This window comes from Choloepus didactylus, chromosome 3, assembly GCF_015220235.1.
Source record: "Choloepus didactylus isolate mChoDid1 chromosome 3, mChoDid1.pri, whole genome shotgun sequence".
NCBI classification, from domain to species: Eukaryota; Metazoa; Chordata; class Mammalia; order Pilosa; family Megalonychidae; genus Choloepus; species Choloepus didactylus.
In genome coordinates, this window is record NC_051309.1 from 107,750,301 (window position 1) to 107,763,626 (window position 13,326).

The window sequence follows — 13,326 nt, forward strand, 5'->3', positions numbered from 1 at the left end:
TGGGTTTATACCCACAGGAATGGATTAGCTTTGTGAATGTGATCTTTTCTGGGGTATATACAGCTTCAAACCATCCCAGCCTACTTCATTTCTTTTCTAAAACCATTTTCTTTTGATGCTCTGCATGTGTCAATAGGTTCATTCTTCTTCACTTCTGCCTTGACCTACATAGCTATGGTCATCTATGAATTGTCTCACATGACAGACACCAATCCTGATGATTCTTACCTGACGGTTTTTTGCATCCATCTCTTGTGGTCTTATCTCTGTCACCTCTTTAACTGATGTCTCATGATAAGTTTCTCAAGTTGGTCTCCTTCTTCAGCCTCAATCTGTCTACCACTACAGGGATATTAATTTTCTGGATTGGCACATATGCTACACCTTCAATGTCTCTCATGTGCAGAAAGAAGAAAATCCTGAGCTAAGGATCTCCCAAATTTGGCAACTCTCCCTGTTCAATCATAGCTCCTATTTTGCAACTAACCAACTCACTCACAGTTCCACAGATAACAGTGTGAACACATTTTCCTTTGGTCCTTAGCTGTTTCTGTCTCCCTCACTGAAATGCCGCTTCTGTGTCTCCTTTATCTGTACTCTAACCTTTCTTCAAAGCTCAATCACACCTTTTCTCCTCCATACACTCACCTCAGGCTACATAGTTATCTCCTTTGTTACACTCTTCAGACTCTTCTATTCTTACCACTGACTGAAACAGCCCTTGGTTGGCTGCTTTCTCAATTGATTGTAAGCTCCTTGAAAGCTGGAATCTTGTCACAAATCTGTTTACTCATTGGAGGTGTGAAATGTGCTTTGCATAGAAAGATACTCAATAAATACTTATGAATGGCCATTAAGTTATAAGGCTGTGAAGAAAAATGGTACAAAATAATATTATTTCAAGTGTCCTCTATATGTGACATAATATGGGTTGAACATATTTTCTAGGCTGTTATGGCAATCTCAGCACCATTTTAGAGTGTTTAATGGGAAAGTATAAGCCATTAAGAGAAAAATAATACATTTGAAATGCTTCTATCTTGAAGGAAACCTGAAAACTCCAAGAATATTTTTCTTGCTAAGGTTACCAGTAATACCTTGTTGCCAAACTCAGAGGATCCTGTTTGTTCCCTCATCTTACTTCTTTGTAATACTTGACCCTGGTGACTATGGTTCCATATTATTATCATTATTATTATTTTATCAGAGAAGTTATGGGTTTACATTACAATCACACATAAAATTCAGGATTCACATACAATACCCCGCCACCAACACCTTGCGTAAGTGTGGAACACTTGTTACTATTAATGATTGCAACTCTTTTTTATAAATTGTACTTTTTTTAGCACTAGTTACATTTGTTACAGTAGATGAAAGATTATTTAAATAGCTCTGTCATTCATTATTTACATTAGATGTTTTTCCCCTAAACCACCCTATTATTACCACCCTGTATTAGAATCATACATTTGTTGTAATTCATGAAAGAACATTATCATAGTTTTACTACTGACTATAGTCCATTGTCTACAATAGTGTTCACTGTGTTGTACATTCCGATGTTTTGTCTTTTGATTTTTATTCTAGTAATACATATACCCTTAAGTTTCCTCTTTTAACCACATTCACATACATAGTTCAGTGCTGATGATTACACTCACAACAATGTGCTACCATCACCACAATCCATTTCCAAACCTTTCCCATGAGACTGAATAGAAATTCTGTATAAGTCAAGCATCAACTCCCTATTCTTTAACCATAGTCCATATCTTGGTGACCTATAACTGGATTCTAATTCTATGAGTTTTCTTATTATAATTAGTTCATAACAGTGAGATCATGCAAGTTCTCTCAAACTCAGATAATTTCTTTGTTCTCATCTTTGTTCTTTGTGGCTCTTGTTCCTTGTAGGTGTAGTTCCATCTTGAAAGGTATTTTTTCCTTGACAGTAATCTGCCTTGCTTCTCTTATTACTTTTCAGATTATTTGTATTTCCTTGGTTTCTTTTCTGGTTTGCTGAAGCTGCTGAAATGCAATATACCAGAAATGGATTGGCTTTTACAATGGGGTTTATTAGTTCACAAATTTACAGTTGTAAGTCCATGAAAATGTCCCATTTAAGGCATTAACAGGATGATACCTTCTCTGAAGAATGGTCAATGGCATCTGGGTTTCCTCTGTTACATGGAAAGGCATATGGCTGAGTCTGCTGGTCCTCTAGTGGATTTAGCTTCTGGTTTCCATGGCTTTCTCCAAAATGTCTCTGGGCTTCTGTCTTAGCTTCTCTCTTAGCTTCTCTCAGGGGTAAACTCTGGATTACATAGCTTCTCTGAGCTCTCTCCAAAATGTCTCTGCCTTTTATCCTCTCATAGAGAACTCCAACAAGGCTATTAAGATCCACCTTGAATGGGCAGGATCACAGGTCCATGGAAACAGTCTAATAAACAGGTCCCACCCACAAGAATGGATTTAAAGAACATTGTCTTTTATGGGGTACATAACAGATTCAAAGCACCACAGCCTCTTTGGCTGCCTCCTTTATTTATGGCATGTCCTCTATTATGGTCCCTCCTTAAGACTGAATTCTTCCCTGACATCGTATATTTCTCATTCAACAATTTTTTTCAATGCCCAGGAATTCAGTGAACACCATGTACTGGTCAGAGTTCATCATTATATTCAACAGATACCTCCAAGCAGTTTACCCAAAAAGGATTTACTGAGGGATATACGTAGCTCACAGAATTTTTGAGAGGGTTGAGAAAGCACTCTAAGCTGAACTTTCAGTAATAGAAGTCAGCACCCGCTTTGCCAAGTGAGCTGTGCCTCTGCAGTGATGAGTGGGCTGCCATAGCTGTCATCTGCCCCAGCAGAATGGATGCTCCATATCCAGCATCTTCCTGGGAAAATCAGTTCTGGGTCCTGGTCTCTCATGTGTGTATTTGATTGACAGAACTTAAATCATACTTATGTACCTGGCAGGTTTCTTTTAAATTCAATGTTAGGGAAAGAGGATGTACACTGTGCAGAACTATCAATGTCAGAATTTACCCAAAATCTGTATATTTTGCTCAAAACATACTCAAAACATCCTATACTTCATATAGGCATCTCATTTGAATTCCTAGAGTCATTCCAAACTTGTCAATTTCAATGCCAAAATTAACATAGCCACCACTTAAATATATGATGGTGTTTAGAGCCCAAGTTGGCAAATGGGGTCATCATCAACACCTAATGTTCAGGATAAACATATTGCAGTCAGCCTTGATTCCCCCAACTCCACCTTGTGCACCTAACTCACATGATCTTGATGTTAAATCATATTTTGTGTTCATTTGAGAATATCTCATTGAGCTAATGGTCTTCTTCCCTATCAATATTGCTCTAATTCAGACTTAATTCTCTCCTGCTTTACAGAGCTAAAGCCTCATCACTCTCTGTTCTTCCCCTCACCTCTATAACACAATCCTTAGTACTGCAATAATGCCCTTACAATGTGCCAGCATGATCCTATCACTGATTTGCTCAAAAAGTTTTTATCTTTTTTTGCAGATTTTATTGAGATCTATTCACCAACTATATTTCCATCCAATGTGTACAATCAGTGTCTCACAGTACCATCAGAGCTCCTGTTGCCCCAAGAATAAAATCTAAATCTTGTACATAGAATTCCGGAATCTCTGTTACCTGAGCCCAGATATTTCCCATCATGGGGTTTATGGAGCTGTGTGGTAGTCTGAAGTTGTTATGTACCCTAGGAAAAGTCATATTCTTTTAATCCATGCCTGTCAGTGTAGACCTACTGTGGGTGGGACATTTTGATTAGGTTATTTCAACTGAGATGTGACCTACCTTATTCGAGGTGGGTTTTAATCCTCTGACTGTGGTCCTTTATAAGAGCACAAAACACATAGAGAAGCTAAGAGATGAAATTAAGAGAAGCTCATAGAGAAAAGCCTCAGAGAAACTAAGAGAGACCCACAGAGAACAAAGAGAAGCCACTGAAGCCAGAAGCTGAAAGCAACAAAGCCCAGGAGAGTAGGATCAGCAGACACTGGCCATGTGTCTTCCCATGTGACGGAGATGTCCTAGGTGTCACCAGCCTGTCTTCATCATCCTGTTGATGCCTTGAGTTGGACATTTTCATGTCCTAAGAACTGTAAATTATAAATTAATAAGTCCCCATTGTAGAAGCCAATCCATTTTGGTATATTACATTTTGACAGCTTTAGCAATACTAAATACTTGCAATTTCCTAAACACAATCTGCCCATTCTTGAGGAGCCATCTGCATGGGATGCCCTTTGGAAATTTTCTTTCTGTTTCACTCATCACCAACCTATAAATTTAGGCATAAATCTCTGTCTCTAGGTAGCAATCAACATAATCACAGAATTCCAGATAAAATATTTCTGATTTCCCCTTTAGCTTTCAGTTGGTTGTAATTGTTAACCCTCTCCTAACTCCTCATTCCCTTCTTTTTCTCAGTATTGGGGAGATGGAGACTCTGATAGCTCAAGGAGACTCAAATCACTCTCAAGCTCATGTCAACCCACTTTTTGTAAAATTCAATTTTATTGAGATATATTCACATACCATACAATCAGCTAAAGTGTACAATCAATTGTTCATAGTACCATCATATAAGTGTGCATTCATCACCCCAATGTATTTTTGAACATTGTCCTTGTAACAGAAAAAATGAAAATAAGAATAAAAAAAAAAGTAAAAAAGAACACCCAAATCATCCACCCCCTCCCACCCTATTTTTCATTTAGCTTTTTGTCCCCATTTTTCTATTCATCCATCCATACACCAGATAAAGGGAGTGTGATCCACAAGGTTTTCACAACCACACTGTCACCCCTTGTAAGCTACATTGTTACACTATCATCTTCAAGAGTCAAGGCTACTGGGTTGCAGTTTGATAGTTTCAGGTATTTACTTCTAGCTATTCCAATGCATTAAAATCTAAAAAGCATTATCTAAACAGTGCATAAGAGTGCCCACTAGTGACCTCTTGACTCCATTTGGAATCTCTCAGCCACTGAAACTTTATTTTGTGTGGGAAACTGAGTCTTCCATGTTGCCTGAGGCATATCTAGGGTGGTGGCTTAGAACGCTAAGCCACAGGCCTGCATGGAATGCCAAGCAGGCCCGCCCTGTAAAGATATGTGTCTTGTGACTATGACAACAATGTTTACCATTGTCCTAAACCTAGATTGTTCCTTCTGATATGCAACAGGATGTAAACATAGGTATCTGGTGGGCTCTCCCAAGCCTGAGGACATTTAGCATATACTCCCTGATCTTCTGAAATAAATAACTGGAGCAAAGGTGCATTATTGTCCACTTAGCACGAGATGCAGTGGGCCCCTTGCTCCCTTAATTCTTAACTTTGTGTCTGTGTCTCATTCCTGCGCCGCCCTGTCAGCAAGAAGTGGCACCCAACGTGGGGCTCGAAGAACCGGACCTGGTTCCTGACAGAAGAATCGCTTGAACGACTGAGGTACAGCAGCGCTGGAACTCGGGTGGAGGTAATGGCCATCTTTTGTATGTGGTCCTTGTAGAACGACCCCGAGCATTATAAGCAGGGTAATGGGTAATGTTGAAGGACACAGTAAATATGTTTCCTGAATTTCCCTCTTACAGCAGCTGCTGCAGGCCAGTGGTGTCAAGGTGGGGGAGTCACAAATCTTAGAATTGCTGCAGGTTATTGAAAAATACTGCTCTTGGTTCCCTACTTTTGGCACCCTTGAATTGCATGACTGGGAGTGGGTAGGTAAGGAATTGAAACAAAAACATATGCATGGAGTTAATTTACCTGCTACTATTTGGTCTACATGGTCTTTAATTAAGTCTATTCTTGAGCCTTTAAAAACTGATGGTGATGAGGAAGAATATGAGTCTGATAACAATACTGGTCCCCAACCTCTTTCTGATGATGATAAGGGTAAAAAAGATCCAGTAAAATCTGCTAAAGTTTTTTATTCTTGTCAATGCCCAAAACCTCCTTCTGTGCCTTGCTGGGAGGAATGGCCTCCGCCTCCTCTGCTGCCTCTTTCTGAGCATAGCTGTACCCTGGTAGTTAAACCTGCCCGCCTCTCTGGCATACAGCAGGGTCTGGCAGAAGCCAGGCAGCATGGAGATCTGGAAGCCATGTGCTGTCCCTCCACGAACTCCAAGCCCTCCATCTTGGAGCTTTCTCCAGCTACAGCAGGGAGCACAGCGGTAGACCTTGCTGCCAATGCTGAGGTATGTCTTCTCCCCAATAATCCTGTTAAGGTCCCCACCAGCTATTATGGTCTCTTACCTAAAGGGACGGTGGGTCTTTTGCTTGGACGCAGTTCTCTCAATCTTAAGGGTGTTTGTGTACACACTGGAGTCATTGACTCTAACTATACTGGGAAAATTCAGGTGGTCATGTCTTCTTCTATTCCATGGACTGCCCATAAAGGCAAAAGAATTGCTCAACTCTTATTATTACCTTATATACCTGTTGGTTCCTCCTCTAAAAATCAGGAAAATGGAAGTTTTGGTAGCACAGACAAGGCAGGAATTTTCCTCACAGAGGCTCTGCAGGAGCCGCACCCTATGTGTACTCTTACAATTCATGGGCATAGCTTTACTGGGCTTATAGATACGGGCACAAATGTCTCTATTATTAGTCAACAACATTGGCCCCGACATTGGCCATTGCAAGAGGCATGAATTACTGTTGTGGGCCTAGGCTCCCCTCAGGGACTTATGCAAAGTGTTCATATTTCGCCTTGCCTTGGCCCTGAGGGACAGAAGGCCACTTTACAACCTTATGTGGCTGCTCTGCCTCTTAATCTTTGGGGCAGAGACCTACTTGAACAATGGGGTGCTACTGTACATATCCCTCCTCCTAGTGGAGTGTACAGTATTCAAAGCCACAACATGATGGCAAATATGGGGTATGCCCCTAGCTGTGGGCTTGGCGTACATTTGCGAGGTACCCCTTCACCCACCCAAGTCTCACCAAAATGTGATCAATTTGGTTTAGGATATAAACCTTTTTAGTGGCGGCCGCTGTTCATTCACCTCCCCAACCTGTCCCATTAGTATGGACTACAGCAAAACCGGTATGGGTAGAGCAGTGGCCACTTACACAAGAGAAATTAGAGGCTTTACATGAATTGGTTCAAGAACAATTGTCCTTGCAGCATATCGAAGAGTCTTTTAGTCCTTGGAATTCTCCTGTGTTCCCAATAAAGAAAAAATCAGGAAAATGGAGAATGTAACTGACCTAAGAGGTGTTAATGCTGTCATTCAGCCCATGGGACCTTTACAACCTGGGATCCCCAATCCTAGCATGATTCCTGAAAACTGGGCCTTAGTGGTCATTGATATTAAAGACTGTTTCTTTTCCATCCCTTTAGCTGATCAAGATAAGGAAAAATTTGCTTTTACTATTTTGTCCCTTAACAATAAAACCCCTTCTAAACGATATCAGTGGAAGGTTTTACCACAAGATATGCTAAATAGTCATACAATATGTCAATATTATGTCGACGGTGCCTTACAGCCTGTCTATTTAAATTTTCCTAAAGCTTATATAATCCATTATATGGATGATATTTTGTGCTCTGCACCTCAGGAGACTGAAGTAGAAGCTTTGTTCTATGCTGTTCAAAAAGCTTTACGGGATGTAGGATTGCAGTATTTGGGTTCTAGTATTAACAGACTTACAATTTGTTACGGTGCTCGTGAGTTAAGGTACGAGACAGCCAAACAGAATTTAAAGAGCCTTTATTAGCCAGCTGGCGACTGCCACCTGTCACTCCGTGCAGGGAGTTCAGTAAGCAGCAGCCCCGACCTGAGAGTGCTTGAGACATATAGGCAGAAACCACATCCTGAAAATGCAAGCAAGCTATTTTGACAAAAGCAGAGTTGGCAGTTAATTAATGGTTGCTTAAGATCTTTAGCAAGCTTGGGAAATTTTCTCAAGGTCGGCGCAATGGTTAATTATTGAAACGTTTACGCTTGGCTAATGCGTACATCTGCAAGTCTCACTCCCTAAAACGGTACAGTTTCACTCCCTTCCTCTCAGGGCTTAAGGTTTACTTTGCAGTTGTTGCCAGTTGAGGGGGAAGGGGAATCTCTTGTTACAGATTAAGGGGAGGGGGCCCACTTCACAATTCAACCCCCAAAAGTAAAACTCCCCAGAGATGCTGTTACCACCTTAAATGATTTACAAAAACTACTAGGGGATATTAATTGACTTTGCCCCAAAGTAGGTATAGCTAACTATGAGCTCTCCAACCTATTTTCTCTCCTTTGTGGGGATTCTAAATTAAACAGCCCTAGATCTTTAACTTCAGCTGCAGAGAAGGAATTACAATTAGTGGAAGCTAAAGTTCAGCAAGCTCAGATATCCCGTGTTGATCCTACACAACCTTTATCTCTACTTATCTTTTCCACTCCCAAATCCCCCACAGGCTTGCTTTTGCAAAACAATAAGCTTGTAGAATGGATCTTCTTGCCCAATTCTTCTGTCAAATCCATTTCCCCTTATCTAGATCTCTTAGCTACTTTAGTTGCTCAACCCAGAAAAAAGGCAAAACAACTCAATGGTTTTGACCTTCATTTAATTGTGTTCCCTGTAACTGCTAAAGAACTCTCAGTTATTTTGCAACAACACCTAGCTTGGCAAATTGCTCTATGTTGGCCAGCTGGATAATCGTTACCCCAAAAATGATCTATTCCAGTTCATTTGATGTACACAATGGATACTGCCTAAGTATACTTCTTGTGAGACTTTAATCAATGCTCCCATTGTTTTTATTGATGGGTCATCTAAAGGTTGAGCTGCCCATACTAGCTCTAAGTCCAAAGTTTTAGATCTTCCTCATTTCTCTGCCCAGCAAGCTGAACTGGGTGCTGGAATAGCTGTCTTAACAGATTTTCCTGAGGCTGTTAATATTTTATCTGGTTCTGCCTATGTTGTTCATGTAGCTAGTAAAATTGAACCAGCATCCATTAAGCAACAGTTGCCTCCTTGTTTATTTAACCTTTTTCTTGAGCTACAATCAGCTATTCATGCTCATGTAGCTCCTTTTTATATTACCCATATTCGTTCCCATACCAACCTCCCAGGCCCTTTAGCAGCTGGCAATGCTGCTGTGGATAAATTATTACTGCCTGTTATTTCAGAAGCTTCTCATTTTCACTTGCTTACTCATCTTAATGTGCAAGGACTCATGACTCAATTTTCCCTTACTAGAACACAAGCTAAAGATATTGTTTCTGTCAGGCCCCAGAAAAAGAGTCTAACATATAGGAGGAATGTCTGATCCACAGGCCCTGCTGCTTATCTCATAAATACCAGGTGTGCCATAAACTAAGGGTTGAAGGCTGTTTTAGGAATCCCAGTCACAGTGGCACCTGGACTCCAGGGGGCGGACAAGGCAAGATCAAGATGAATGACCACAAACAAGCCAAAAGGCCTGCTTCCTCCACGTAGATAATATAGTGCACATCAAAGAAGAGTAGTGTGTTAAAACCCTAGTAACCAGTCAGCAGAAACTGATAAGCACTCACCCAGTTGAGGCCCAGAACACACTCAGCAGGACCTTCCCCCCCAATACCCAATGTGGGTTTTTCCTTTAAAAAATGCTGCTCTCAGAAAGAGGGCCAGAGCCATTTTTCCTTTCTTTCTTTTCTGATGGCTCCCACCTGCTTTCTTCTGCTTTCTTCCTCTAATAAACCTTAAACTCTCTACTTAAACCATGACTCGCTGCGTTTGTGTGGATTCTTGAATGGCTCTGAAACTGTTTCTTCTTGTCCTAACTGTCAACTCCTTACTGCTCCACCTTTGCAGGATCCTAGTGTTAACCCTCATGGTCTAGCCCCCAATGATTTATGGCAAATAGATGTTACTCATATCCCTTCCTTTGGCTGCTTAGCCACTGTTCATGTCAGCATTGACACGTACTCTGGCTTTCTTTGGGCCACAGCACAAGCTATTGTTGAGCGTGCCCATCATACTTTAAAAACTATGTTAAAACAAAAAGGGGGAGATGATGGAACTCCCCATGAATGCTTATCAAAAGCTTTATTTACTTTAAAGTTTCTAAATGTTTATGAAAAACTGGGTGGCACTGCTGCAGAATGACATTTTCCAGCTGAAAAGACAACACTGAAACATTATTTCCATAAAGCACCTCCTATATGGTGGAAGGACATGCTAACTAATGAATGGACAATGGGTACTTTATTAACATGGGGAAGAGGTTATGCTTGTGTTTCCCCAGGTGATGGATGAGCACCACTTTGGATACCGGCCCAATGACTGAAGCCGTACCATGAACCCAGCAAAGAAAAGAAAATTCCTGTGGGACGTCGAGCCACCAGTGATGCAGTTCCAGGGTCTGATGCTGAAGACAACAGTGATCGGGCCAACACCCCAAATTAGGGAAGCCCAACATCCAAATTGGGGTCAGATGCAAAAGCTGTGTCAGGATGCAGAAAAAGAAGTCCAGCAAGCCATGCTGCCAGTAACAGGTCCTAACCCAACTGCAGCAATGTTGGCTCTTATCGCTGCTGCTGTGAGCATATCTCCAGCATGTGCTCATTCAGGAAATTATACTTATTGGGCTTAATTCTCTCTATGCTCAGGCTAAATATCCTATTTTTTGGCACAGTGTTGGCTGGTCTCCACTTAGACCTACTTTAAATCATTCTTATGTTCAAGATACACTTTGGAGGCTTCCTATTAGTTTATGAAATATTTATTTCACAAAAATAGATACTTTTGCAATACAAGCCTGTGTCAGAGACCCCTATGTGTTCTGGGTAGGAAACTTAACTATTAACACTACTACCAAAGAAATTACTTGTCTGACAAATTGGAGTTGCTCATTATATACTTGTTTAAATAACACCATAAATTCTAGCAACATCACTATTGTAGTTCTTAGACAATGAAAGGGTCCATGGCTCCCTGTTTCACAGCATAAACCTTGGGAGTCATCACCTGATATGCATATGTTACTACAAATTTTAGAAAAGGTATATAAAAGAAAAAAAAGATTTCTTGGATTATAAATAGCTTTCATTATAGGTATAATAGCAATTGCTACAACTGCTGCTGTTGCAGGAACAGCTTTACATCAATCTATTTGGACCACCAAATTTGTCCAAAAATAGCACAAGAATGCAAGCAAGCCTTGAGATGAGCAATTACAAATTGACAAAGAAGTTATTGCTTGCCTTGTATACCTAGAAAATGCTGTTCTCCTTCTAGGAGGAGAAGTTGAGAATCTATGGTATCAATTTAAGTTAAAATGTGACTGGAATACATCCACGTTTTGTGTGACCCCTCATGAATATAATCACACACTTTTTAATTGGCGTAAAATCAAAAACCATTTACTTGGACACTATAATAATCTCACATTGGATATTCTAAAACTGCAGGTTCTCTTACTGAAACTGAAACTATGAAAGGCATCGCTAAAGGCCTTGAATGATTAAATCCCCTTATATGGGTTATCTTAATAATTTTCCTTTGTCTTTGTTTAGTCCTCAGATGCATGAGAAAAACCATCTCAAACCTAAAGCAAAAAGAAGCTGCTTGGTCCATCCTCTCTGCATTGAAGAAACAAAAAGGGGGACATGTGGGAAACTGAATCTTCCATGTTGCCTGAGGCATATCTAGGGTGGTGGCTTAGAATGCTAAGCCACAGGCCTGCATGGAATGCCAAGCAGGCCTGCCCTGTAAAGATATGTGTCTTGTGACTATGATGACAACATTTACCATTGTCCTAAACCTAGATTGTTCCTTCTGATATGCAACAGGATGTAAACATAGGTATCTGGTGGGCTCTCCCAAGCCTGAGGACATTTAGCATATACTCCCTGATCTTCTGAAATAAATAACTGGAGCAAAGGTGCATTATTGTCCACTTAGCACAAGATGGACAATAATTTAGTGGGCTCCCTGCTCCCTTAATTCTTAACTTTGTGTTTGTGACTCATTCCTGCACTGCCCTGTCAGCAACAATTTTGTTTCATTTTGCATCCCCCTTTTGGTCAAGAAGATGTTCTCAATCCCATGCTGTCAGGTCCAGATTCATCCCAGGAGTCAAATCCCATGTTGCCAGGAAGATTTACACCCCTGGATGTCAGATCCCACATAGCAGGGAGGGCAGTGAGTTCACCGGCCCAGTTGGCATAGCTGGAGAGAGAAGGCCACATCTGAGCAACAAAGATGTACTCAGGGAGAGACTCTGAGGCACAATTATAAGCAGGTTTAGCCTCTCATTTGCAATAGTGATCTTCATAAGGGCAAGTCCCATGATAGAGGGCTTGGCACATCAAACTGCCAGTCCTCAATATTTGTGAGAACATCAGCAACAATCCAGGTGAGGAAGCTCAACACCTTTGCATTTTCCCCCAGCTCCTCAGAGGGGCTCTGCATATATGTTTTTATTCTCTGTCCAAACTACTTTGGGATGTGTCTCTATTTCACACTAACCTATGCAAACATACCAGGTCTCACATCCTATTAAAAATTCCATGTAATTACGGTATTTGAAGAAACTGTATGAGTAAAATTGTTTAGGAAATACAGATCTTGAACCAACTAAACATTTCTCCCTTTGGTTTCACCTGGAATTTGGAGTTTTAAAGCACAGTCAGTATTGTCCTTTACCCTCTGGCCCAATTTGCCCTAGTCCTAAGCAGATCTGCTTCATTCATATCTCTAGTTGAAGTCTGGACTCTTTTCCAGGTTTTTTAACAGTTGCTGTATGTGCTATTACTGACATTCATATCTGCTGAGTTCTAGCTCTGAGTTTCAGGTGTCACAGGGATACCCAGTGTTCCAGAGATGAGTCAGGTTATACACAAAGGGATCAACATCTCAGAGTTTGGAGATAGCCATTGCAATTCAGGAGTAGATGTGACTGCTGTAAGAGCTTACAGTCTAGGGACCATTATCATACGCATTCCCCTGATAAGCTGTGCTCTAAGGTTCAATTCTGAGTTTACACATTGTAGTTAGTCCATATTGATGAGGCATTATAGTGTTTGCCTTTGTTTCTGGCATAGTTCACTCAAAATGCTGTCTACAGGTTCCATTCACCTCACTGCCTGTCTCACAGCTTCACCCCTTCTTGCAGCTGCTCAATATTCCACGTTTTGCACACACAATAGTTCAGCATTCTGTTCCTCAGTCGATGTACCCTTAGGCCACCTCCACTCATTGGAAATCATGCATACTCTCTCCATAAACACCAGTGTGCACATGTCCATTCATGTCCCTGCTCACAGAACCTCCAAGTAAATTCC